Raw genomic sequence first — 27,982 nt, 5'->3', positions numbered from 1 at the left:
CAAGCATCCTTTCGACCAACGTAATGCTGTCTTTGATTTTCAATGCCACCCCACCCTCCTCCACCCCAACCCCCACCCCGCTCCACTTTTAGTACCTTCCTTGTTCTTATTGAAGCATCTAAACCCCGGACCCTCCAACGATCAGTCCTGTCCCTGCTCTATCTATTTCTCCAAAATGGCCACAACATCAAGCTGTACAACTGCACAATTTTGGAATCAGGGATGTTAAACGAGGTTGAGTTGGATAGATCAGAAGACAGCATAAGGGGAGATAGACAGGAACGGACAGAAAATGGAAGTTTTATTTAGAAATTCTCATGGACGGCAAGGTCATTATCTATTGCCATACCGTTTGAGCACTGTGTGGATACTGGCTGTGGTCCCAGAGCATTTATCGCCAATAATATCACAGAGCTGAGTTGCTGACAGTTAAACAGAGTCCAAAAGGCCAAGTGATTTTTTTGTTTCTCTACAGTGAGAAGGTGATTTAATTTAAACAGACTGGGTGAACAGCAGCATGAACTGAGTACCCCTTCAATACTGAGATACTGTGCCAGAGAATCTCAGTGAGATGGATCACTGACAGAGGGGAAATCAGCATCTCAGTGTGGGCCAAATAATGATTGAGAAAGATTGCACACCACTTCCGTGGTTTTGTAATACACATTTCAATTTATGGAGCTCAATATCATGAGTGTACCTTATTTCTTTGTACTTCCCATAATTTAGTACAGACAGAAAATCATTTTGTCCTCGTATTTTGTGTTCAATAAATAAATTTTACTCCTCATTCCTCACTTTAGATGTATCCTTGAATCTGTTCTTCATATGAGTTGTAAAGAGTGACATTCCAATACTGATGACTGAGGAATATTATTATCCCTCCCTCCAGTCTGAACTGTCATGTCCCCCAATTCTCTCTGTTTTCTGTCTCCTCCACAATACCATATTCACACTGTAATTGAAGTCCAGTAAATGACACTTCATCACAGTTCACTAACATCGGTAACATCAATAGTACAGGCCTCATCTGCCTCTCTCTAAACCTGGAATAACAATCTGAATTGCATTTGTCACGTACAATTCTCTGTTATCCATGCCATTTGACTGTTACAACCCTACGTTTCTCAGACACACATTCGCCTCAGATCATGAATTATAAAAATTGTTTAATTGAAATTCTGATGCTTGATCAATAGTTCCAGGATGCATGTTTCCATTTATAATCAGAAACGCATGTTTACGTTCTGATAAACCTATGGCATTATTCCTGCATCCAAGACAGATTGAATGGTTACACTCAATTGATCTACCGGCCTCAAGATTTATTTCATCTGTCACCCTCACATAGCCCATCCAGAAAATGACAGTTTGAATCATTGTTTTGAATTTGAATAAAACAATGTTGTATTGAAAGGCGTTGGCTGGAGCTATTTGTTCAGTGATTGTGATTGATGTCAGTCTCCGTGGATCCTAGATGTGTCACTGGAGGGTTTGCCTCTTCTATTAATTAAGGACTCGGTTCAATGTGTTATCCCAGTATGGGTGGGAGCATCAATGATTGGACTAACAGGGATCAGCAGCTCGAGAGATAGGGGAGGAGAGATCAGACTCTGAGAACATTAGACTGGAATGTTCCATTAATGGATCAGAATCTGAGAACAATAGACTGGAATATTACAATAACAGGCAGGAGTTTATCCTCGGATCTTTACTACCTTTCTCAGACTTGGATATCATTAGCATCACGGATCGAAGATATCCTTTGGATTATTCAAGGTGGTTACTATCCCATCCTCGCTATAGTTGGTGTTCCTGGTAAGTCATTCCATCTGACCATTAAACTGAGTTGAACTGAATTGCAGTTCATATTCATATTTTAAAATTTGGAAGTCATCATTTTCCATTCAAAAATTGTATTCATTACTGATTATAACTAGCAAATTACTATTCACAACTTACTCAACAATACACGAGGAGAACACACACTGTTCTTAATCTCCATTATCTTTTTTCTTCATTCATATTTACATTTCTACATATTCTCCCCACTCACCAATCCTGCCCAAGTCCACATACCGGATATTTTAGTCACCTTCTCAGCCTCAATGCAACTGCTGAATAATTAATCGTTTGTGCCTTTGGTAAATCCAGATATAACCGTTTCAAGTCCATTCAAACTATGCTTACGTCACAAAATATTTGCACTTGAGATGGGTAATTTGTTCTCTCCACAGAATCTGTCAGATGGACAGACAGTGCATGGTGGTCAAGTCATTTACTCATAATCGAGCGGCACAGAATAATAATCTTTTGGTGTCTCCTGAAGGAAGTTGATGAAATGCAAATGAAATTATCACCATTAGTTTTCAACAGAAGCATATCTGTTGGCCTCATGTCCTCTAGAGAAGGCAATGGGTTTTCCTTTCATGTTCAGATCTCTGTGTGACTGCAAACCCACAGCAATGTGGTTCACTCTTTATTATCCTGTGCAACAGCTGAATCAGCCACTCAGTTCAAGATCAGCATTGTGGGTGGCACGGTGGCACTACAGTTAGCACTGCTGCCTCATAGTGCCAGAGACCCGGGTTCAATTCCCGCCTCAGGCGACTGACTGTGGAGTTTGCACGTTCTCCCCGCGTCAGCGTGGGTTTCCTCCGGATGCTCCGGTTTCCTCTCACAGTCACAAAGATGTGCAGGTCAGGTGAATTGGCCATGCTAAATTTCCCATAGTGTTAGGTAAAGGGTAAATGTAGGGGTATGGGTGGGTTGCGCTTCGGCGGGTCGGTGTGGACTTGTTGGGCCAAAGGGCCTGTTTCCACACTGCATTGTAATCTAATCTAATCTATAACATGCTAGCCTGACCAGGGCTGCACACATCCCATGAGGGAAGAACAAAAGGAAAGATAGCTCCCTTTCTCTGCCTGATTTCCATGTTCCTGCAAGTCATTTCCATTCAGGTAGGTGACCATTCCCCGTTTCAAGTGAATTCTTTCTGATTGAATCTCCCTCTGAACGTGATATACATCTCCATCGACACCTCTGGTGATGGCTGACGCACAGATGTAAGAAACTTCAAAATTCCAGAGAGAATTCAAAATGCAGAGAGAAGGAATGGCTTTTTATACCACAGGAAAGAAGCTGAGACAGCAAAGTGAGGGAACAAAATTATTGTGATCAACCCTAGAGTGTTGTTGAGATAGTATTTGGAGTATTGTGCACAGATTTTGTTTCCTTTATAAGGAATAATCCTCTTGGCAGAAAGAGTATAAAGGAATTTCACCAGACTAATTGTTGGGATGATTGTACCATCGGGAGTGCATGAGGATTAATCTGTTGCGTTTTGAAGAAATAAGAGGTGATTTCTTTGAAACTTAAGGTGATGGACAGTCACTCATTATATTCCGAACAGAACTAATACGGTGATAAATTCCATGTTTTTTTACTTGATTTACATGATGCTCGGTGGCTTAAAAGACTCTGGGAACGTTCCTCTCAGTCCACGCCACTCCCCATTTCGATTGAGAGAGAGAGAGACAGTCATAACTAAACTCTTCCAACATTAATATCGTGCATTTGGTGTGTGATCATACATTGAACTTCACGTTATCCACCATCGTGGCAGGAGCCAAAGTACCTTCACTGTAAAACAGTTAACTATCCCCACCAACTTCTGAGCCCCACGGTGAACATGGGTCTGTCTTCTTGGAGATGGAAGATGCCTCCTTGAGGCTTGGCACAAAACATTTGGCTTCCTTCCTCACTGCCAGCAAAATATGTTAAAGTATAATTTGTTCCACAGGCAATGGAGTCACGAGGAACATTGTGAGCAGTCTATGAGTGCAGTATCTGCTCCATTCGTTTTCCAGGTTGGAGCATCAATGACACCCTCCTCTTCCTGTGAAAGTGTCTCGAGGGGTGAATGGTCTCCTCCTGGTTCCATAGAACAGGTTTAGGGGTCTTACTGGACTCTGCCTGTTCCTGTTTAACAGTTCAATGTACTGACCAGACGCCTCCTCTTCCTGTGGAACAGGTAGGAAGATTGAATGGGCTGTCCCTCTTCTTGTTCAGTCATTTGGATGGGCTGAACAGTTTCCACATATCCGGGTGTAACCAGCTTGAGGTGCTGAATGAGCTCCTCTTTTAACTGTGGAAATGTGCAGTGCCTGGCCGTTCTGTTACATGAATGTTACCGACACTTTAACAGCACAAACATGAATGTTGTTTGGGTCTTGCTGAATATAGACACAGACCGCTTCAGGAGCTGAGTGGGGAAAAAATGTTCTGAATATGTGTGATCTTCAGTGATCACCCTGCTTCTGATCTTGGGATAGATGGGGGGCGCCGGGAATGGGGGCACATAGACGTTGACGAAGGAGCTGAAGATGTTTGTGCTGAGGATGTTAATCTGAGGGTCTCCTGAAGAGATGTCCCGGGACTGAGATGATTGTCGGCCACCGACCACAAACATCTTCCTTCGTGCTCTGAAAGACCCCAAACAGTGAGGAGGTGAGACCTGATTCTTATTAAGCTCAAATAAGTAGACGGCCCCGATGACATCCTCAGTCAACTACTGCCTTGGTATCAAGGCCATTCCCTCTTTCCTGAGCCCCTGTGTTCAGCTCTTGTTCATATCAATAGGTGACGGTGTATGTGTAGAGAGTGTTTTCCTCTCACAGAGGATAATCAATGCCAGGAATTATCTGGACTAGAGAGTTAGGGGAGCTACATCACTGAAAGTATTTAAAGAGGTGGTACATGAATCTTTGACCTGTCAGAGAGTTGAGGGCTGTGAAAAACTGGCCATTAAGGAGGAGTTAATACTAACAGTAGATCAGCCATGATCGTATACAATGTCTTGACCGTCCGAATTATTTATTCGTGTTCCTTATGTTTTCATTTTCTGTAATTTCAAAGTAAACGGCTGTAATTTTCCTGGATGTATTGTATTTGTATGTTGTAATCAGAGAGAACAAAGCATTTTTGAGTCATCTCTGAGTGAGGTATGGAGCTTTATTCATAACGAATCCTGGTCTAGACCAAGACCAACAAATGTAAACAGACTAGAGGCGTCTTTCAAAACTAGTCTGGATTTCCAAATAACATTTTCCAATGCATACCAATCTGTGTGTGACAGTTGTGAGGGATTATTTGAGATCCTGTGTTACTGTGGACCAGGTATTTGGAGCAAGTGGCCCCCATCTGCACCTTACAGGAGTTGTGAGAGGCTGAAGGCACCATAGTAACACGGGACTGTGGAGCAAGAGTGGGTCATCAGACACTTTGTCACGGCTCTACCATGCACTATGATCTGATTAAGGTTTCAGCAGCACTTTTCTGTCAGTGTACCATTTCCCTACATTCATTTGTCTTTCAAATGTCTTACATTGATAATTTTGAACAAATGGCAATAACCAGGGATCACAATCTTCTGTGGAAGGGAATTCACACCTTAACAACCCTTTGAGAACCATTTGTTCGTGTTCTGACCAATGATGGAGGGTCACTGATGTCTTCTCCCACTCCTATATTGGTGAAAACAAATTTTAAATGTAACCAGTTGAGTGCTGTGTCCAATGATATAGATATCGGACGGGTTAATTTTCTAGAAAGATCTGAGACACAGAAAGTTGAACTGTGAACAAATGGTAAAATGATAGAGTGTCTCAAGTATTTTTCTGACTTTGAACTTATTCTGCTCACACAAATGTCTGGGATTGAGGATTTCTTCCCAGAACAGTTGGATTTGGCTGAATTCCCTTTGCTTCGAGCTGTACAGAGATTCCTATGAATCCTCATCAGGAATCCTCCACGAGTGGTAAAGATGACTCAGAGATTTTCTGCTCTCACACCTTGTTTTCAGGCAGAACAAAGTAAGAGAGAGAGAGAGAGAGAGAGAGAGAGACCAATTGGCTGCTGCTTCTGAGGCAGGTAATATTTTTCTCCGTCTCTGTGTGGAAAAATACAAGAATGTCAACTGTACTCCAAACTGGACCATGTGCACTCCCCATGTACATTCTCTGGAATGGGTGATAATAGACTGTATGCTGTATGCAGCATCATTGCTGTAGTTGTGCACAGTGCCTTTCATTAGCAAAAGAAAATAATGTGCCCGTTTTATGATTTGATGAGATGTTTATATGCATCTGCGTAATTTTTAAAAATGGGTTGATATCTTCATAATATTTGTGTTAATATCAATGCATCTCATTCAAAAAATATTATCTATCTTTAGTTTTCTTAACAAGAAAAAATATGTATCCAGCTGAAGGACTTCTCTGAAAATCGTGGTTCAGTAAGATTTCTCATCTAAGATCTAAACAGATAATCCCCGATAACAAAAGGCCTTCATTTCAGGAATGAGTAAAGGGAAGCATTTTTGAACATCTCTGAAAGGAATTGTATCCGGTTTTTAGTTTAGAGGATCCAATGTAATTGTATCCGGTTTTTAGTTTAGAGGATCCTGCACCCAATGTATCTGATGTGGTCTCAGCAATGCCCTGTACAGATACAGTGAAATATTCAAAATTAAACCCAATACCCGTTGCCGCAAACAGCATCATTCCACTTACTTTCTGAATCACTTGCTGCATCTGCAGACAGACTTCATATGATTCATGTACCAAGAATATTAAAAACATCTGCATCACAGAGTTCTGCAATCTCTCTGCTTTTAAATTGTTCCCGACTGCAATAGACAACTCACGTTATATTATTTCTGCTGAGGTTACGCTCACTAACCTTCCCTGTCTACATCATAATGCAAATTCACTGCTCCATTTGAAGATCTAATGAATGATCATTTTGGTTTACTAGGTAGTTCAGCTTTGATACATTCAGTCTATTTATCCAGATATTTTACATAGATCATTGATCATTGATGACCCTACAGTGATCGCTGAGTCAAAACTAGTTGCAGTTTTGTTTAAAAAATCATACATCACGACTGTCTATTTCCTGTTAGTGACAGCATCCCTGTTCCTGTGCAGCAGTTCAGGCGGGTTGAATGGCCTCGTCCTTGGGCTGTGTAATGTACAAAACGAGCTGAATTACTTCATCCTATATTCCTGTGTAATTCTTTGGAGGGGCAGAATGGTCTCCTCCCGTCTCATTGTAACGATCCAGTCTGGCTGAATGGGATGGTCCTCTACCCTGTAATCGCACTGAGGGGTGGATTGAGGGAACAACACATGGGGTAGGGGCAGCAGTATATCTTTGTAACGGCCGAGAGCGTGGATTGAGGGAACAACACATGGGATAGGGGCAACAGTATATTCTGGTAACGGCCGGGAGGGTGGATTGACAGAACAACACATTGGAAAGGGCAGCAGTTGGCCATTTGGTGGCACCATTCAGAATGCTTATGGCTGATCCGAGTGTGTCTGAGCATCCATCTCCTGTCTGTTCCCAATAAGCATTGACTCTCCTGTCCTGCAAAGATCAGTCAATCTCAAACTAAAATACCTAAATTAACCGAGTCTTCACTACTCCCTGAGGATGACGACACCACAGATAGCACAACAGTAAAGGGAAAGGGACATCCTTCTTTCATTGTGGGACACAATCTTTTTTTAAAAATTGTGTTGACCTCATATCAAATCACTGCCCCTTTTCGGATAAAGTGGTACAATAACTAGGAATAGACATTAACCAGTCTGCCCTCCAATCTTTTCCCACATTACCACTGACTGTTTCCAATCAAATATGTTGCTGCTACTGTCTCATGAAGAGAATAGCTGATAGCATAACACCACACGAGCGTTAAAAAAGGAGCAGACCATTTGGCCTATCGAGTCTGCTGTACCATTCAGTTATTTCTAATATGTTCCTCAACATCATTCTCACACCTTGCCCTGGAATCCTGGATCTCCTTATAAATCAAAAACTTATTTATTTGTGTCCTAATGGCACTCGTGTCTGTGTCTTAATGTGCATTTATGTGTGTGTGTGTCCATGTACTTGTTACTTTTGTATTTGTGTGACTGTGTCTGTCTGTCTTTGTATCAGCCTATGTGTTTCTATCTCTGTTTGTGTCTATTTGTGTGTGATTGTTTATGTCTTTGTGTGCTTCTCCTTGTGTGCATGCTTATGTCCTTGTATGCATTGTGTATGTTAGTATATTGGGGTATTTACCAATACGTCTGTGTATTTCAATGCCTGCATCTCTGTGCAATGGGGTATCTGTTCTTCTGCGAGTGAGAGAGATGAAGCTGGAACTGACAGCAGGTTTGAATTGAGAATTGCTCTTTACTGAACACTGCTTCTTATTCGGTAGGTGGGACGTGGATGTTTCCGAATCTCCACACAAGGCCTCCTGGTCCTTTCCGGTTCACTCCAGGATCCTCCCCACATATCAGGGTAAGGGGATGAGGGGACAGATATCCGGCACTCCACCACCCGGCTTGGCCCTTTCTGTTCTATTCCAGGCTGTTTCTCCTGGAATGGGAGAAAGGGATGGAATGAGTGAGGGTGGGAGTGGATGGCCCTGCTGTTAATGCTGGGCTGGGTAAGGTGTGACATGGTGAGGTGGCCGGAGGGAGCCTGTCCATAGTGTTGTATCCATGTAGTGCTATTAGTGCGCGGGGCTATTGCACCAGGGACAGAAAATGTGGGGGAGGGAAGGTGCTGAATTCAACAATGAGAGTGGTTGTTCTTGAACCTTATCTGGAGATAGAATGTGAGCCTTGGTCAAGGGTAGGTGCTATAAGAGACATACAATGAGTGTGAGGGAGCAGTGAGAATATACGGTGACACTTATCCTGATGAGCGGGTTGGATATTGATGCTTGTCCTGTATTGCTTGACATGTCTTCAGATCATCTCAGCATCGAGATGAGCCTCCCCGAATGCCTTATCCAACTCTATCACTAATAACGACACAGGCTCTGTCCCTCAGATTCCACAGAATGAGTTTGGGTGGGTCTTACAAATAGCAAGGAAAAACAAACTTGTGTTATATATCTGAACCAAAACTGTCGCGCAAATATTTTGCATCATATGCTCTGGAAATCATATATGCAACTATATGCAAAGGGAAGCTATGACATACTGATATTAACGCTGGGCTCTTAACCCAGAGACCCAGGTAATGTTCTGGGGACATGGTTTCAAATCCTGCCATGGCAGATTGTGGAATTTGAATTCAATAAGTATCTGGAATCAAGGATTTATGGTGATCGGGAATCCATTCCTGACTGTTGGAAAAACTCATCTGGTTCACTAATGTCCTTTAGGGAAGGAAACGGCTGTTCTTATCTGGTCTGGCCTGCATATCACTCCGATCCAAGGCAATGCAGTTGACTCCTAACTGCCGTCTGGCATGGTCAGTAAATGCTGGTTATCCAGCTAAGCCCTCATTCTGTGAATGAGTAGCAAATACTTGTGGGTTCTGCAGTAATAATGGATGGTGTCATGTTGCATCGAAACTGAGTTAACTAAGTGACTGCTAATGTTGTGAAAAATAAATTCCTTTAGTGTATATCAGGTAGGTTGAAGAGAATGTTGTGAACCAAACTAGAGAGCAGATTATTTCGGATTTGGTGTTGTGGGATACTGATGAAGGATGATCAGTCATGATCATATTGAATGGTGGTGCAGGCTCGAAGTGCAGAATGGCCTACTCCTGCACCTATTGTCTATTGTCTATTGTCTCTTGTGTGGTCGGAAGGACTAATTACTAACCTTGCTCTGAAGCAGCTTTGGAGGAATAGTGACATTAATATGTTGTATTTTACACGGCATCTGCATTCAATGTGGAATGTTTGAACATTCTGGTCAAATATCATGGAAGCCCAGAGGCTAGAGTGTCAAGTTCGCTCCAGTGAATTGGGAAAATACAATATAACATTCAGTAGGAGAGCAATGGTTGTTAGACCTATATAGTCTTACAACACGGAGACAGGCCATTTTGCCCAAACTGGTCCATTTCGAACAAAATGTCCATTCACACTAACCCCATTTCCCTGCCATTTCCCTGTATCCTTCTAATCCTTTCCTACCTGTGTATTTGTCCAAATGTATTTTAAATTTTGTGAATGTACCCGCCTCAACCACTTCTGCTGGCAGCTGATCCCATATGCATACCACTCTGTGTTTAAAAGAAATTGCCCCTCAGGTTCCCTTTTACTCTTTCCCCTCTGACCTTAGTTTGATGCCCTCTAGTCCGTGATTGCCCAATCCTGGGAAAAAAAGACTGAGTGCATTGACTCTATCCATGCATCCCATGATCTTATACACTACTATCAGATCCCCCTCAGCCTCATACATTCCAAAGTAAAAACTCCTAGCTTTTTCAACCCCTCAGTACAACTCAGACCATTGAGTCTTGGCAACATCCTTGTAAATTTCTTCTGCACTCTTTCCAGTTTAATAACATCTTTCCACGAGCAAAGTGAACAAAACTGAACATGACGCTCCAAGTATGGACTCGCCAACATATTGTATAACGGCAATATAACTCCCTAATTTCGATACTCAGTGCTCTCACTGATGAAGGCCAGTGAGTCAAATGCCTTTTTCAGTGCCTTGTCTACCTGGGACTCCACTTACAGAAAACCGTGCACTTGAATTCCAGCGTCACTCTGTTCCACTGCACTCCTTAAGGCCCTGCCATTCACCATGAAACTCCTGCCTTGATTTGACTTTCTAAACTGCAAGACCTAACACTTATCTGAATTAAATTCCATTTGCCATTTCTCGGCCCACTTCCCCACCTGATCAAGGTACTGTTATAATTTCTGAAATTTCTGAGAACCTTCCTCACTGTCCATTATACCACCTATTTTAGTGTCACCTTGAAACTTAAAAATCATGCCTGTACATTCTCATCTAAATCATAGATATGTGTAATATATGAATATGTGGTCCCAGCACCGACCCCTGAGGCATTCCACTCATCACAGGCCTCCAGTCCGACAACCATCCTTCCACGATTACCCTCTTTTTCCTATCATCAAGCCAATTTTGGACCTAATTTGCCAGCTCCCCCTCAATTCCATATGATCTAACCTTCCAGAGCAGAGTACCATGTGAAACCTTATTGAAGGCCTTACTGTAATCCATACAGACTATATATACAACAGTGCCCTTGCCAAAGTTACTGGTCACTTCATCAAAGCAGTCTAACAAATGTGTGAGCCATAATCCGCCATTCACAAGGCTCTGTCTTTCCAAATGCTTGTATATCTTCTCCCTCAGAATCTTCTCAAGTAACTTACCTGCTACATATTTTAGGTTTACTGGTCTATAGTTCCCCAGTTTTTATTTGTAGCCCTTCTTGAATAACGGCACAGCATTCACTACCCTCCATTTGCCAGGACTTCACCCGTTGGCTACCGCTGATGCAAAAGTACCAACCAGGTCAGGACCAGGAGATTTATAGAAATACTACAAAGTCTGAAAAATATGTCTATTTATGCGGAGTGGACTCGATGGGCCGAATGGCCTTACTTCCACTCCTATGTCTATGTCTTATGGTCTTATTTAGGTAAAACACTCAAGAGTGAGAAAGTGAGTTAACAATGGTTAACATAATAAATTAAAGATTACATGAATCACAGGAAGTGACTTCAGAAGAATTCCAGACATTGTGGAATCCTGAGAATTCTCAGAAATTTACGATCCAGAAAAGGAGGGCCATGAAACGGGTAAGGAAATCAAAAAGCGAACACACATGCAAACAAACAGGAACACAAAGACTGCATAAATCTATGTTCTATATTTCAAAGGAAAGAGAAAAGCAAAGTCAAATGTGGAAATCTGCAATCAGGAAAGACGAGATTATTATGGATAACAGGGAAATTGCCTAGCAAATAAGCAATTACTTTCCATCTGTCTTCATGGAGGAAGATCCAGAAAATCACCCAGAAATACAACGTCATTATATAAGACTTGTGGATCGAAAGACATAAAGTCAATTTATATTAGTAACAAGGCTCTACTTTAACATGCAGCTGGATTGAGCATTGCTAAACTTGACAAACAAAATGTACTTCAAACCAAAATCTTCAGAAATAAACCACTAATAGAAGTATTAGTTGCACTGTCGACGACTGTGTTCTATTACCCCGTGCATTCTACAACGGAAGCCGTTGTAGATAAATGGACATTCGTAAACGTGATCCAAGCACTATAGATGTACGGTAGTGATCCAAGCATCCAGAAAGGGAAGAAGAGATAGTGTGGAGAACTGCAGACCAATTAACTTGACATTTGTGGGGAAACTGTTGGAGTCTATTATATAGGATGTGATATTCGTTATTTAGAAATTAACAGCAATATTGGAGAGAATCAGGATGCATTTCTGAAAAGGCAATCATATTTGACAAGCTTTGGAATTGTTTGAAGTTGTTTCTTACAACATAGATAATGGGGAACCAGTACAACTGGCATATTTTAGATTATCAGAAGGCTTTCTATAAGAACTCACACAATGAGTTCGTAAATGCAATGAATGTGAAGGGTATTTGGAGGAATATATGCAAGTGGTAAGTTAAAGTTTGGATTGCCTTCCTTTAAGGGAGTCAGAATATAGATGTAAAGACATGTTGAAGCATTTGAACAGCGTGTTAGTGAATAATGTACCTGGAATATTGAGTACAGTTTTGGTCACCAAATCTGAGAAAGAATATATTGACCACAGAGGAAGCTCAATGGACATTCTCCAGATTAATCCCTCAATTGACGAGATTGCGTGATGAGGAAACTCCGCCTGTGTTCCCTAGAGTTTCAAAAAATGAGAGGTGGGCCACTGTGAAATGTATAAAATTCACAAAACATGTGACAAGTTGGAAATCAATAGGATGTTTCTCCGGCTGCCTAATACACAATCAAGGGAAATAATGGCAGGATAAAGAACGGACCATTTAAGGCTGCAATAAGGAGGAAATTCTGCATGCGTATGGGACTAACTAACAGAGGGGCATGGAAACCTGCTGGCAGGGCAAGATTAGGGAGAATTCCCAGATATTCTACAAGTGTGTCCAGCGGAACAGAATGACCAGGGAACAGGTAGGACTCATTAGTGACTTGCCAAATTGCATCCAAATGAAGTTTAGTGGTAGGAGACTCAAGGTGGTGGTTGACTGCTTGTCTGACTGGAGGCCAGTGTCCAATAGTATACTACAGGGATCAGTGCTGTGTCCCTTATTATTTGTGATTCAGAGGTGCTGGTGTTGAACTGGGTGGACAATGGTAAAAATCGCATAACACCAGATTATAGTCCAACAGGTTTATTCGGCGGCACTAGCTTTCAAAGTTCTGCTTCTTCATCAAAGCGCACAATCACCTGATGAAGAAGTAGAGCTTCGAAAGCTAGTGCCGCCGAACAAACCTGTTGGACTCTAACGTGATATTGTGCGATTTTCAACTTTAATATTTGTGGTACTCATAAATGATGTCGCTGTGAATATGGACGAGGGGTGGGGAGTGTGATAAGTAAGTTTGTGTTTGATTCGCAGATTGGCCGGTTGGTTGGCAGTGAGGAGGAAGGCCGTAAATTACGGGAAGATACAGATGGAATGGTCAGCTGGGAAGATCAATGGCAGATGGAATGTAACCCTGATAAATATGAGGTGATACACTTTGGAACAAGGAACCAGACAGGAGAGGACTCAATGAATGGCAGCACACTAGGAAGGTCAGAAGGTGCTTCTCCACACATCCCTGAATGTGATGTACAGGTTAATACACAATTTGGGAAAGCATAGGGGACTGTAAACATAACCTTGGTTCATTGAGGCACAGATTATAAGAGCTATGCGGAACTTTGGTGAGGCCAAGATGGAATACTATGTGTAGTTCTGAGAATCACATTGCAGGAAGGATGTGACTGCACTGGAGGGGGTGCAAAGGAGATTCACCAGGATGTTCCCTGAGATGGAGCATATCAGCTATGGAGAGAGGCTGGATAAGCTTGGGTTGTTTAGTTTGGGGGAGTAGAGGCTGAGGGAGACGTGATGCTGAGGGATAGGATTACGAGGAGCATGGACAGTGTGGATGGACAGCAGCTGTTCATTTTCGTCAAAGGGCCACATTTTAAAGTGAACGGTTTGCGATTTAGTGAGGATTTGAGGATTGCTTTCCACCCAGAGTGTGTTGAGGTCTGAAATGCTTTTCTTGAGAGGCGAGTTGTCATGGTAACCTCAAAACCATGAGAAAACACACGGTAGTGCACTTGAAATGCCTTAAGATTCACGGCGACGGGTATTGTGTCGGAAAGTGGGTCTAATGTAGACCGTGCTGTATTTCCGATAGTACAGAGTCTTTGCTTCTGTGATTGTATGGCTGTGGAAGGCCAATCACTGAGTACCTTAAAATAGGAATTGATAGGATTCTGAAGAATTTCTTAACAACGTTTTTACGCAGAACTTGTAATATTTTCTGAAAATATGTCAATGGCAAAATTAGGGGGAAAATGTGCAGCTTTCCTACAGTTTGATACCAGATAATTGAGGACCGGGAAATAGCAGAACAATGCAGCAAATAAATCAGTTATGCCTTCACAGAAGAAAGCAAAACAAAAAAGAAAACTTCCTAGCAATACGAGTGAACTTTAGTCTGGTGAGAAAAAGGGAATAGAATTAAATTATCAACTAAACAGTTTAGAGAAAGTATCGGACTGAAATTAATGGGCATAGACAAAGTCAACAGAGATTTATGAAATTGGAATCATATTTGAGAAAGTGGCTTTTAGCAAAATTATGTAGAAGCTATCAATATAATACGAGTGGAATTTCAGAAAGGTTTTTGATAAAGCCCCAAGCCTATTGTGCAAATTCGAATCCTGTGGGACTCGGGCTAATACATGGACATGGTTCTCGAAGGATAGAGTTGGCAGGAAACAGTGAGAAGGAATAAAACAACGTCTTTTTTTAAATGGAAGGCTCGGAGTATATAGCAAGGATCGTGGCTTGGGCGCCAGCTATTGCCAATACACATCATATATTTGGTTGAGTGTCTCAAATGCAATATTCCCAAGTTTGCTGACAGCACTAAACAATGTCAGCTTGTGAGTGGGTGAGGAGGATGTAAACAAGTTCCAAGGTGACTGAGATAAGTGGAATGACTGGGCAAATACGTGGCGGATAGAGAGCATTGGGAGAGATGAGAAGTTGTGTACTTTGATGGGAACAATAGAATGGCAGCCTATCATTTGAAAAGGGAGTGGTTGAAGAATGTTGCTCTATAAAGGAACTTAAGCTGCATTTTTGTTTATTTCTGTGCAGCCTCCGAGTCCATGTCAGGCAGTGAGTTCTGAATCCAGGAGTCAATACTGGGAATGGCATTGGCACGCTGACCAGTGTATATAGAACCAGCAAGTGAGGAGCTGTAACATTGAAAGGAATCTAGATCTCCCTGTACACCAGTCACTGAAAGCAATATTTCAGGAGCAGCAAGGAGGGAGGAAGATAAATGCTGTATTGACCTTCATTTCAGGGGGATTTGAGTACAGGAGTAAGAGTATCTTACTGCAGCGGTACCGGGTCTTGGTGAGACGCCATCTAGAACATTGTGCAGCATTGTGTGCAGTTTTGGTCTCTGTTCCCAATAGAGGACAAACCTGACATTGAGAGAGAGCAGTAAAGGATGACCAGAATGATCTCTGGGATAACAGACTTGTTATGGGATCTGAGTTTGGGGGGATTGGACTTGTGTTCCATGCAGTTTAGGAAAATGAGTGGAGATCTCAGTGAAATATAAAACACTCTGATTGGGCGAGAGAGATTGGAAGCAGGTATTGTAATTCCCCTGGTTTGGATGTCTAAAGCAAGGGGCCACAATATCAGGGACAAACAGGCCGCTTTGCATGGAGATGAGAATAAATGTCTGCACTCTGAGACTGGCGAACCAGGGGTGCTCTCTCCCAGATCAGGCTGTGGATGTCATGGCGGTGAATATAAATAAGGATTTCTGGAAATTAAAGGGATAGGGATAGAGCAAGAGTACGGTGTGAAGATAGCAGATCAGCTATCAGTCCAGATTGTTCTCCAATAACACAGTAACTGTGTTTCTGTGCAACACTGTGTTATCGAAAATCGTGCAATATTAATAATGGGGTCTATGGAAAAAAGAGGGTAAGGGGTAAACCCCCCAAAAAATCAGTAAAAACCAAAAATTAAGTTTGGTCTAAGAACCATACTAGTTCAGTCTAAATAAATCTTTAAATTACATGTTGTAATGGAACAGTGCCATAAATGTAACACTTTCACACTACAGTCACTCACTGGAGCACTGTACCGTTCACCAGAAAGCATGTGGGGGCTGAATAACCACGTGATGCCGATGGGGAATTCCGGTTCTCCTCAAGATTCTCTCCACAGTTTGAAATAAAGTTCTTTCTAAATGTAGTCTACAATTTCCAGTTTCAGGCTCAGTTCAAGGCCTCCTGTGCGCTTTGCATTCCTGTTTTAGCTGACCACATTGTTTGTACATTTTGCAGAGAGAAGATCCTGAGACAGGGTTTTGCTGTTCAGCTGGTTCCTGGCAAGGAATCGCGTCACAGTGAATGGGAATTCACTTTATAGAAAAAAAGATTCAGGAATCATATTGCAGCCAAATTGAATTTAATCAACACGTGTTTTCGTAGAACGGAGGAGCACAAAACTGATTGGCTGAAGGCACTAAATCAGTTTTCATTTTATATTTCACAATGTTTAAACATATTAAGGGATATGACAATTGTATGGGGAAAACTGCACTGAGGATATGTTCAGCCATTAACTCGCACAGGGAAAGCTCAATGTGTTGTGTGACCTGCTCCTGTCACAATGTTTCTGTGCAGTGTGTGGGAAAGCTCTGTAAATATTGTCACAAGCTCTCAACTGTTAGGAAAGAGGTCTCTGCCGGTCGACAGGATTGTGTTTCCCATTCCCTTTTCTACTAACGAGGCTGGTGCCTGGTGTTCAGAACGGGTTTATCATTTAAGACCTCAGTGCAGTTGATATAATTGAGTGTCTTGTTTGGCCGATTCAGAGATCATTGAAGAATATATCACATGTCTCTGTGTCTGGAGACCAGGAAAGCACGGGAGATTCATTTCCTGAAAGTACATTGGGGAAGGAAATCGAAGTTTACACTGATATTAAACACAAGATCACTATTATTAACACCAGATTTTAGATCTTGATATTTTATTAATTTTTTTCATTTGCATCAGCTGCCAGAGCATTAGCCTGGTCTGGGTTAGTAATCCAGTGACATTTCCACAACAGCACCATCTCCACATGGGGACCTATCGGAAACTACACTGAGCAGATTATTTCTATGCTGCTTGACAGCTCTGTCAAATTTGAACTCCCACCAATTTAACTGTCGTGATGTGACTGAAGGACTAGTAAAGAGTCAGATTGCAGTAATTCTTCTTTTAGCGGATTGGATATAGTTGAGTAATTTTCCGCATTGCCAGGGAGATGTCGGAGTTGGAGCTGGAGTGAAACAGCTTCCCCAGGGTCATGGCTGGTTGTGCAGCACAAGTGTAAGTCCTATTGCAGGAATGGGGTCAGGGCCCACTGCCTTAGTCGTATCTACAGTGTCCAGCTGTTTTTCATGTCACATGCAGTGAATTCAATTGGGTGAAGACTGCCATCTATATTCTGTGGGCATCATGGTGAGGGTGAGGTGGATAATCGACTCAACACTTCTGGCTAAGGATGGTGCAGATACTGCATCTGTTACACTGACGTACAGGACTGTTCCATTATTTAGGGTGCGTATATTTGTTGAGTCATCTCTTCCAGTAAGTTGTTTAATGGTCCATCGACTTTTATGCATGGATTTGACAGGCCGACAGAGCTTAGATCTGATTTGTTAGTCTTTTCTCCCTCTGTATCAGATGTTAGTCCTGCTGTTTGGATTGTAACCAGTCAAGTGTGATCGCATTAATGGGTTGTCATCAGGTTTAGGTGCACGTGATTCCGACCTTGGCATGTTCACCCACACTCGTCACTGAACCATGGATCAACTTGATGGTAATGGTAGACTGATGAAGTATCGTCGGGAAAATGTTACAGATTGTCATTGAATACAACTGTGCTTCTTCTGCTGTTGATTCTACAGCATCAGATGATAACCCAGTTTTAGCTGCATTATTTACAATTCAATTCTACTGACTGTGCCCCATTTCACACCGAGACCCATTCACCCATCAGCCCTGTACTCAGTGACCTACTCTGGTTTCTGATGTGGAAATACTTCAATTTTCATATTCTCATTCTGCTGGAGTCTTTCTTTGGTGCCTCGCCTCCAATTTGTTGCATAAACTCAATCCATTTAAGGTACTAATCTGAATCTTCTCCTTTCCATAATGCCATCTTCTGTATTTGAAGTGAGTGTGTTTCCCTCTGTTTTTCTCACTGACCATGATTCAGAGCTCTGTAGTGTCAGTGATGCCAACCTTATGCAATTTCAGAGTCAACGAACTTCTGCACCATGCGTTATTGTTCAGTTCCCACTGTACGGCGCTCCATGTTGGACAAGATGTTTGGGCATCTTTGACATACGTCATTGGAAATTGTTCTAAAACAGAAATTGCTGAAGAAATTGCTAAAGGTGTTGCAGCATTTTCTGGAGTGAATGCAGAGTTAAAGTTTCAGGTCCAGTTAATCTTCTATAAAGCTACCAGTATCTCCAGCATTTTATGTAGTCTTATTTCCAGTATCCATAGTTATTTGTTTAATTGAAAATTTTTTTCTGTGCCTATTCATTTCTGGTGAAACTCAGCAGGTCTGTCAGCATCTGCAGAGAAAGAGAAACAGTGTTAGCGTTTCCAGTGTGACACTTCTTCAAAATTGCAAAATGGTCTTTTAATCCCTTGCCAGAATTGGGGAATGGGTGGCAGGGAAAGGAGGGTGTGACAAAAGATAAACGGGCTTTTAGCAGTGGTGAATGAGAAGATTCTGTAAAAGGGGTTTAAATTAAGGTGTAATTGGGGGAAAGGGGTTCACTCTATTGATTGCAAGATAAAGAAGACACAACCACACACAGTCACAGGGAGAATGTTGGCCATATGGTATTATACAGATATGGCCACAGATACGTTTTCACTGTAGTGATCATCATCCCCTTTAGACAAAGGAATTCAGATGCTTAACTTCTTATTGGCACTAGTAAGCGTTTCATGTCGCCTTAGTATTGTAACATGGAGAAAAAACAAATAACAGTATGAAGATTGGGCTGAGTATTGGTTACCTGTGATGTTTAATATCGCTTCAAATTTGCAGTGCTTATCTTTAAATGCTTGTTCTTGAAGTTAGTATCAGACGGAGTGTAGAAGGTTGCGGGCTGACATTGTAGAAGCTTATAAAATCATGAGAGGAATGGATAGGATGAATAGCCAAGATTTTTCCACGGGCTGGGGGAGTTCAAGCATAGAGAGAATGGGTTTAAGGTGTTAGAGGGAATATTTAAAAAGGACGAAGAGACAACGTTTCTACGCAGAGTGGGTGTGGGTATGGAATGGGCTGCCAGAGGAAGAGTGGTAGATGGCGTGTACAGCTGCAACATTAAACATTATTTGGACAACTATATGACTGGGAAACACTTAGAGGCGTATGGGTCAACTGAAAGCAGATGGCTCTAGTACAGTTTGGAAAATTTGCCCGGCATGGACGTTTAGAAAAGCTTCACGCAGTGTCAGTGTGGGTCTGTGAACGGGAAATGATATTTTGCCTCTAAATTCATGCAAAGTACTCCTGGAGATGCCTGAAAATGTAACAACGGACTTGATAAAGGGGATCTGGTAGACGCAAAACTTTCCAGAGATTTTCCACAAGTATTTCAAAATGAAAGTTCTTACACAAAACAGAAACTCTAGGACGTCGGATACTGTATTAACATGGGATGATAATTGGTTAACACAGAAATCGAAGAATCAGGATTAATGGATCTTTATGATAAAGGTGTATCTGCTGGAGTACCACAAATATCAGTCTGATGGCATCAGTTATTTACAATCTATGCTGACAGCCTGAAGGACGGAGCTGAGTGCAATATACATCCGAGTTTGAGGATGACACTGAGAATCAAAAGGCAGGCTGTTATTTAATGGAGAAGACTTCCATAAAAGGAGCAGTACAAAGGGTTTGGAGTGTTCCTATGTGTGAAACATAAAGTCAGCATGCTGGTGCAGCAAGTAACTATGTTGGTACATTAGGATTTTTCCTGCGATGAAAGGGTTTAGTTATAGAGAATCTCTAAAAAAAATGATGCGATCATTCTTTGGGTTTAAATGAATGATGAGTGATACTGCTGAACCATACAAGACACAGCAGGGGCTTGAGAAATTAGATGTTCAGAAGTTGTTTCCATTCTTGGGCAAAGTGTCGAACTCGAGGATATAGATACCGAATAAGGAACATCGATTTCAATCTGAGATGCAAACCGATGTCTTCTCTCAAAAGGTAGTGAATGTATGGAATTCCCTGACCCAGAGAGGTGTGGAAGGATACAAGGAGTCGACAAGAAAGTGGAGTTGAGCCCTGGAGTAGATCAGCCATGTTCTTTTTAAATGACAAGGCGAGGGGCCGATTGACCTACTCCTGTTCCTATTTATTAATTTCACATGCTATGCTTTTAGAAAGTAACGGATTATTTTCATGGAAATCGCGTTGTAAAATGTTGCAGAGGAGGGCAGAGGGTTTGTTGTTTTAACCCTGCGTGGGGGGTATGGGGTTGTATTCGCAGCGTATCTGGGGCTGCAATATGTTCCTCATCTGGAGCAGAGTTTACAGACAGGGGAAGCCTGGAAGCAGGGATTGTTTGGGGGGGTGGGGGGGGGCGAGTGGTGGGGGCCCTTTCTCGCCCAGCCTGCATTTTCCACGTACATTTCCGCAACTGCACCTAACCATCGGAGTGGCCTTGATCTGCCCCTGTGAAGCAGTTCCGAAGGGCTGAATGGAACATCAGAACACAGGGCTGAGGAACACGAGGGGGCCATTTGGCCCTTGGACACTACTTCACCAGTAAATAAGGTCGTGGCTCATCTCATTTTGGTCCCAGTTGCACTTTACTCTCCATCCACCATTATCTCTGATTCACCTGTCTATAGACAAAGCCAGCCTCGGTATAATATAAATATCTGGCCACCCCAAATTCTGGGAAAGAGAATTCCCACTGGAATGAAATACCACTTTGTGATTTTTTTCTCACTCCAGTTGTGACTGAGGATGGAGGGTGTCACTCTTTCCTTTTCTAGTCCCACTTTTCCACTGCTCACAACAAATTTTAAATGTAACCAGGTTGGTAATATGACCGATGATAAAGGTTTCAGACTGGGTGAGGTTCAGGGACGGGAACAAATCAGGCAGATTTCTTAAGTCAGCCATAAGTAACTAATAGAACTAACGGATGCACATACTGGATCTGTGGTTAGCACTGCTACCTCCCATCGTCCATGGGGCTGCATTCAATTCCAACCTCTGGCAACCCTCTATTTGGATTTTGAACATTCTCCCCATGTCTGTGTGGGTTTCCTACCAGTGTTCCAGTTTCCTCCTACAGTCCAAAGATATGCAGCTTAGAGTTGATTAGCCATGCTAAATTTCCCATAGTGCCCAGGAATGTGTAGGTTAGATAGGTTAGCCATGGGAAATGCAGAGTTACATGGATAGAGTAGGGGGGCATGTCCGGGGGAGATACAGTTCTGAGGGTCAATGTGGACTTGATAGACGGAATGTCCTGCTTCCACACTGTAGAGATTCTATAAGAACAACAAGAAGTTTGGACGATACAAACACCCAGTGGGTATCTATCTGATCCACTCTCCTCCAGGTTTTGTATGTTTCAATAAGATCACCTCTCATTCCAAGAGTAACCTGTTAAAGCCTTCATTATATAAAACCCTCATCCCTGGAATACATGAAGTGAAACATCTCCGAACTGCTTCCAAGTTAATTGTATCCTTTCTCAGGTAAGGAGACAAAAATGATCTCACGCACAGTTGAGGTTAACTTTTGATTTCTCAGTGGTGAGACTGTTTGGAACTCTCTTCCCTGCAGAGCTTTGGAGGCAGAGATATTGAATATTTTTGAGGCACTTCAGAAGTATCATAAGTAACAACAGAGTCAAGGATTATCGAGGAATGGGCAGCAATTTGCAGTGTAGGAGGAAATGTAGACAGTGATACAAAATCACACTGCTCCAGAACATCCAGGAATATTATGCAAACCTAAATGATAATATTCATAAAATGTTAAGGGGGAATCCAAGATAGTGGCGATCCGAAGGGCTCTGCATCACAGCATGGGCAAAGTGGTGCCCTAACCCACTCCATCCCAGGCATTTACTTAAAATTCAATCCTAAAAGAGTGATAGAATCTTTACTAATCCCATTTTGTCAAGTGGAAATGACAAAACATGGGAAAGGATCGAGTAAGTCCCAACAGACGGTGCTCCCGTCAGAAGCATCGAGCCTGCCTGAGGCTGTAGCTGCAACCCACTCTGCTCGTTCCATGGACCCAGTTACTCACCAGGCCTTTGTCACTGAGTTCACCAAGTTATATGAAGTGGTTGAAGCCATGATTGAAGAAGGGTTCAGCAGAGGCTAGAACCACTACCACTCTCAGACGCGCTCCAAAAACATGAGCAGCAACTTGACAGCCTTGGAAACAAAATGGACGATGTCAAGCGGCGAACTGCATGACAGAGTCTGCGATAATAAATTCCTCACGAGAGAGGATCCTCACCGTTGAAAAACAGGTCCGTATCTTAATTGAACATGATGACGACCTTGGGGCAGGATGACGAATGTTCACATCGTCTGTCTTCTGGCCCAGACAGCAGGTGGTCAGCCAGTGAGTATTTTTTGAGAACTGGCTGCAGTGGTTCCTTCACTTCGAAACTGAAGAGGGACGGGTGAAGACTGAGACAGTCCATCGGGTTACGGTGCCCAGGTCAGGCTCAGACCAGCGTTCTCGCCCTGTCCTCGTGTGGTTACATAGTTATGGGGATAAACAAAGACTAATGGAAGCTTCCAAAACCCAGCGGCAAGATCCAATGCCTTTAATTCACGGGCTCCAGGATTATGTCCTTTCGGAACGTTTCGGCGGCGGTGATTCAGAAAAAAATCTTTTGCTGATATCGAACATCGAACATTACAGCGCAATACAGGCCCTTCGACCCTCGATGTTGCGCCAACCTGTCATACCAATCTGAAACCCATCTAACCTACACTTTTCCAATTACGCCCATATGCTTGTCCAATGACGACTTAAATGTACTTCAAGTTGGCGAATCTGCGACCGTTGCAGGCAAAGCATTCCATACACTTTATACTATATGAGTAAAGAAACTACCTCTGACATCTGTCCCATATCTATCACCCCTCAATTTAAAGCTATGCCCCCTCATCTTTACCGTCACCATTCTTGGACAAAGGCTCACCCTATCTAACCCTCTGGTTATCTTATATGTCTCTATTAAGTCACCTCCCAACCTTTTGCTCTATAACGTAAACAGCCTCAAGTCCCTCAGCCTTTCCTCCATATCAGACAACATCCTAGTAAATCTCCTCTGCACCCTTTCCAACGCTTCCACATCCTTCTTATAGTGCGGTGACCAGAACTGTACACAATACTCCAAGTGCGTCTGCACTAGAGTTTTGTACAGCTGTAGCATAACTTCATGGTTCCTGAACTTGATCCCTCTATTAATAAAAGCTAAAACACTGTATGCCTTCTTAACAACCCTGTCAACCTGGGTGGCAACTTTCAAGCATCTGTGCGCCTGGACACCGAGATCTCTCTGCTCATCTACCAAGGATCTTACCATTAGCCCAGTACTTTGCATTCCGTTTACTCCGACCAAGGTGAATCACCACACACTTGTCCACATTAAACTCCATTTGCCACCTCTCAGCCCAGCTCTGCAGTTTATCCATGTCTCTCTGTAACCTATAACATCCTTCCTCACTATCCACAACTCCACCGACTTTAGTGTCATCTGCAAATTTACTAAACCATCCTTCTACACACATCCAGGTCGTTTATGAAAATGACGTACAGCAGTGGACCCAACACCGACCCACTACTAACCTGACTCCAGTATGAACATTTCTCATCAATCACGACCCTCTGTCTTCTTTCAGCAAGCTAACTACTGATCCGAACTGCTATATCTCCCACAATCCCATGACTCCGTTTTTTGTACAATACCCCACTGTTGGGAACCTTACCGAACGCCTTGCTGAAATCCATATAAACCACATCAACCCATTTACTCTCATCTACCTGTTTGGTCACCTTCACAAAGAACTCAATAAGGTTCGTGAAGCACGATCTACCCTTCACAAAACCGTGCTGACTATCCCTAATCAATTTATTCTTTCCTAGATGATTATAAATCCTATCTCTTATAATCTTTTCCAACACTTTATCAACAACTAAAGTAAGGCTCGCTGGTCTAGAATTACCAGGGTTGTCTCTACTCCCCTTCTTGAACAGGGGAACCACATTTGCTATCCTCCAGTCTTCTGGCACTATTCCTGTAGACAATGACGATTTAAAGATCAATGCCAAAGACTCGGCAATCTCCTCCCTGGCTTCCCAGAGAATCCTAGGATAAATCCCATCCGGCCCAGGGGACTTACGGACTTTCACACTCTGCAGGATTTCTAATACCTCCTCCTTGTGAACCTCAATCCCAACTAGTCGAATAGCCTGTATCTCAGTAATCTCTTCGACAACATTGTCATTTTCCAGAAAATGTTGAAAATATTGTTGAAAAACATTCATTTAGTGCTTCCCCTATCCCCTCTGACTCCACACACAACTTTCCACTACTATCCTTGATTGGCCCTAATCTTACTTTCGTCATTCATGTATTCCTTAAATACCGACAGAAAGCCTTAGGGTTTATCCTGATTCTATCCGCCAACAACTTCTCATGTCTGTTCCTCGCTCTTCTGAGCTCTCCCTTTAGGTCTTTCCTGACTACCTTGTAACCCTCAAGCGCCCTAACTGAGCCTTCACATCTCATGCTAAAATAAGCATTCTTCTTCTCTTGACCAGAGATTCCATTTCCTTCGTAAACTATGGCTCCCACACTCTACAGCTTCCTCCCTGCCTGACAGGTACATACCTATCTAGGACACACGGTACCTTTTCCTTGAATAAGCTCCACATTTCTTATGTGCCTATCCCCTTCAGTTTCCTTCTCCCTCCTATGCTTCCTAAATCGTGCCTAATCACATTGTAATTACCTTTCCCCCAGCAGTAACTCTTGCCCAGTGGTATACACCTATCCCTTGATATCACTAAAGTAAACATAATAGAATTGTGATCGCTATCATCAAAGTGCTCACCTGCTTCCAAGTCTAACACCTCTCAAGAGAAGAGTAAGGGAACTCAGGAATCAGTATTCCCTCTGGTACCCAACGATTCTCCGTATTGTATTTAATGGATCCATGAACTCGTCTGACTCTGCAGAGAAAGCGAAACCTTTGTGGAAACTTTATATTCCCCTATCGATTTTTTTAGTTTTTTGGATTTTTTATATGTTTAGTTTTGGAAAGTTTTGAGAGATTGTCAGTTGTAATAGTTTTAGATTGTGTAGCTTTTAAGCTCTATGAGACTTTGTTTATTAATGATCAGTAATTCGAGTTCTTCCTCTCTCGAGTTCAAATGTTGCTACAGTCGGTTCTGGAAAATGATATGCTTAAATGGTGCACCTGGAACATTAAGGGGAGCCATTGCCCAGTCAAGAGGAAAAACTTACTTTCTAGTCTTAAAAAAGAGAGGGTGGATTTTTTTCTATTGCAGAAGATGCACCTTGATGACTAGGAACATTTGACGTTATAGCAGGGCGGGTTTGAACGGGTTTTTATTTTCCTCTTTTAATACAAGGAGTGGGGGAGAAGAAGAACCTTCCATTTAAATTACTAGATTGTATTTGATACTCACGGAAGGATTATAAATCCCCTAAGCCTTGAACTATGGTAAATAATCCAATATTTTGAATAGTAATTGCGACCTCTCACCCCCACCCCGGTGCACCCTCTTAAAATCCTGGTAGATGCATTTTCCAAATTCAGTTATCTTGCATCATGGCACATTATTGTAGAAGGAGATTTCAACTGTCTTATGGACAGAATGTCCGAAGGTCCGTCAATACCCTCATTATAATGTAACCAATTGGTGGATTTGTGTGCAGAACTACAGCTGGTGGATGTCTGGAGGCACATCTACCTCACAAGTAGGGCTTTTAATACCTTCTTTAACCCGCAGAAATGCCACAACCAGGTTTGATTTCCTCCCCATCCCTGCAACAATCTTAGATTCGGTGGTATCCTGCATAATTGGGAATATTACCATTTGTGACCATACTTATAGATAAAGATTTAGGGAAATATAACAGATTCGAGACACTGGCGAATGTATCCCTTTATTGTTAAGACTAGTTAGTTCATTGAGTATTTCTGTAATGAATTCAGATATTTCTTAGCCATTAATTCAGATTCAACCAGTAACCGATCCATTCTATGGGAAATTGCTAAGGCTTATGCCAAGGGAATAATTATCCCTTAGGATGCAGCAGAAGGGGGAACAGGAACGCTGGTTTGAGGTACAGCTGAGGGCAGCCGAGAGTGCATACTGTGATTGTCCCTCAGTGGCTAAGCTGCAGAGGATTACAACGCTTCGGTCTACGGTGAATTCCACGCTCACACACACAGCCAAGAAGGAACTTACTTTTGCAAAACAAAGGCTGTTTGAACATGGTGATAAGCCAGACAGGTATTTAGTCTATCTTGCCAAGAAAACGAGCGCCCCTCTCAAGCCATTACCTCAATTAGGGAAGGTACTGGGATTCTTACCTTCAATTCCAAAAAGATTAATGCCTCCTGTCCGAGATTTTTCTCCGAATTATTTCAGACTGAGCATTATGTGGATAGATGGATTAAGATGGAGTCATTTTTTCATTTTTCAGGAGTAACCCCTGAATACTTTTTGTGCCTTAATGCACCATTGTCAGCGCAGGAGGGTGTGAAGCAGCTTCAGAATGTAAAGGTGCACGTTCCTGGCAGATTTCCTCGTGAATTTTATAAATAATTTATAAACCTATTGTCAGGGCTGATGTTTAACATGTTCCATCACTCATACAGTCACGAACTCCTCCCTCCATCCTTAAGAGAGGCTCATCTCTCTGATGCTGCAGAAAGGAAGACCCTGGAGGATTGTGCTTCTTACACGCCAATCTCACTTTTAAATGTTGGTTTCAAAATCTTGTCTGAGACGCGTGCATTAAGGCTGGAAACTTTGCTGCCTTCCGTTGCCAAAGAGGACCAAACAGGCTTTATAAAGGGCCACAGATCTTCCTACAATTTGAAGAGGTTACTCAATATGATCCAAGAGTGTCAACAACAATCTGTCCAGGGATTATTGATCTCTTTAGAGGAGAGACGGCATTTGATTGAGTTGAGTGGCCGGATCTCTTCTGTACAGTAGAACGGTTTGGTCCACGCAAAGTTTTTATCAAGTGGGTGAGGGTCATTTACAGCGATCCTCTGGCTGCAGTTCTCACTAATGGTGTGCCAACCAGTAATATTAATATTTCTCCAGGCAGCCGCAAAGGCTGACAACTTTCACCATTGTTGTTTACGTTGGGGATTGAGCCACTGGCGGAGGCCACCCGTAGGTATGCCAACATATCTGCCCCAGACGTGGGATAGAAGTCACATTGTATGCAGATTACATTGTATGCAGATGAGGGTCTTATGTTTTTTGTCAAATCCCGCAATTTCAGTAGTTCATGTGATGCAATGCATTAATTCGCTTGTTGTCTTTCTGGGTGATAAGATTAATTTTACAAAGTTGGAGGCCATGCCTATGGGAGATCTTAGGGAAATACCTGATATTGAGGGCAAATCCTGGTTTCCTTTTAAATGGTCAATGGGGTGGTTTCCCTATTTCAGTATATTCATTACATCTGTATTTGATCATTTATTTAAGGTGAACTGTGTCCATTTGTTTGTGGGGGGGGGGGGGGGGGTAGAT

This window comes from Chiloscyllium plagiosum, unplaced genomic scaffold (assembly GCF_037043375.1).
Source record: "Chiloscyllium plagiosum isolate Xiang-an unplaced genomic scaffold, Cpla_swu_hap1 HiC_scaffold_42, whole genome shotgun sequence".
Lineage (NCBI taxonomy): Eukaryota > Metazoa > Chordata > Chondrichthyes > Orectolobiformes > Hemiscylliidae > Chiloscyllium > Chiloscyllium plagiosum.
This window is presented reverse-complemented; position numbering follows the sequence as displayed.